Source organism: Chrysochloris asiatica, unplaced genomic scaffold (assembly GCF_000296735.1).
Source record: "Chrysochloris asiatica unplaced genomic scaffold, ChrAsi1.0 scaffold07256, whole genome shotgun sequence".
In the NCBI taxonomy this organism is placed as follows: domain Eukaryota; kingdom Metazoa; phylum Chordata; class Mammalia; order Afrosoricida; family Chrysochloridae; genus Chrysochloris; species Chrysochloris asiatica.
In genome coordinates, this window is record NW_006415774.1 from 3,092 (window position 1) to 4,633 (window position 1,542).

Genomic DNA, 1,542 nt, shown 5'->3' on the forward strand with positions numbered 1-1,542 from the left:
CTGGGCAAATTATTGAATGATGCAGAATGCATCAAGAAAAGATGGAAGGAATACACAGAATCATTGTACCAAAAGAAAGTGGTTAATGTTCAACCATTTCAAGAGATACCATATGAACAAGAGCCAATGATACTCTTTATTGGATATGTTTAATACACAGAACTTTAAAAACACACACTAATAAAAATACAGCAGCTCACACTGGCTAAAGTAAAAACGCTATAGAACAGAAATGGTGTACCTACTAAATTTACTAATCAAACAAAATAGGAAGACCAGGTCTAGTTTTTTTTCTCTAGCATGATTTCTTTTTCAGTTTGTGGAATTCAGAGCTGGAAGTTAAATCTATTTGATGCATAGCTAGGAAAGGCCAATGATGGGTGAAATACTTACTCTATGTTCCATAGATTTTTTTTAAGTGAGTGTTTTTTTATTTAAAAGAGATGTGAAGAACCAGGTTATCCCAAAGAATCTTGTGAAAATGGAGGGGCAGGTAAAAAAGACTTTAAGAAGGAGAAAGAGGGAAGGGAACCATTTGCAAGGTCACAAGAAACACCCCAACAAAGGGCAGATCTTTTCTTCTCAGCTGGTACTAGGTAATTGTTTGGAACATATATGTGTTGAGGCTTGGATTGGCATTCTACTTGACAAAGCATCTGCTCTTGGACACCGCAGCATAATTCCTTCCTATGATCTTTACCAGGTAACCGCATTAAGTCCCAATCTCTTCTGTACTCAAAGTATCAGGCTACCCAATTTATCTTGCTCCAATTTAGGTTTAACTGGTTACTCTTGGCACAATAAAGGACTTGGGTCTGCAGGTCTTGTTCATATGCTGGGGAACATATTCCTTCTCTTCAACAATAGTATAGGAGTTGGTCCCTTGAGCAATCTTTGATATTCATATGGTAGATTAAAGTTTTGCAAAATTTCAAATGAGGATTTCCTGTCTTCTTGGAACTGCAGATTCATCAGCCTTTGTCTTAAGTCCCAGAAATCCGTATCATTTCTTATACCAGACTCTGATTCCGTGATAATTGATTCATCTGTCACTAATACTTCCCCATCTGGCTTTCTCCTCAGCACCTTTCTCTTCAACACTGGCTTTTGGAGTCTCTGGGAGATCTCTGAAACTCTTACTGAAGTAACATTACCTTCCTTATGTAGATACTGAATTTGCAAAGGAAGAGCCACAGATCGCTTCCCTGAAGTTACTGAAGCTTTACTGCAGGTAGACTAGGCTTCTCTTCTGTATCTCCCTCACTTGCCCTGCATAGACCAGGATTAAAGCTGTCATAGTTGCTGACATTTGTTCTGGAACCCTGTTGGCCCATTTTGGTCCATTAGGTCCTATGAGTTTCTCCATTGCTTCCTCTACACTGTGGGGCCTTAATGTGAAGAGTAAATGTTGGTGAGTTTCTTCAGGTAAATTATTTTCTATTGCACCACTTTATTTCAATGTAAGCGGCACTAGTGTTGGAGTTCAGGAAAACCCTAAAGGGTCACCAGAACTTTCGTTGTTGTTGTTAAGTGCCGTTGAGT

At 38.8% G+C, this 1,542-nt stretch overlaps 1 pseudogene; it reads right to left on the bottom strand.

Annotated features, from left to right (window-relative positions):
* Positions 1-458: 458 nt before the first annotated feature.
* Positions 459-1,375, bottom strand: LOC102817385 (annotated as a pseudogene).
* Between the last annotated feature and the right edge of the window lie 167 nt (positions 1,376-1,542).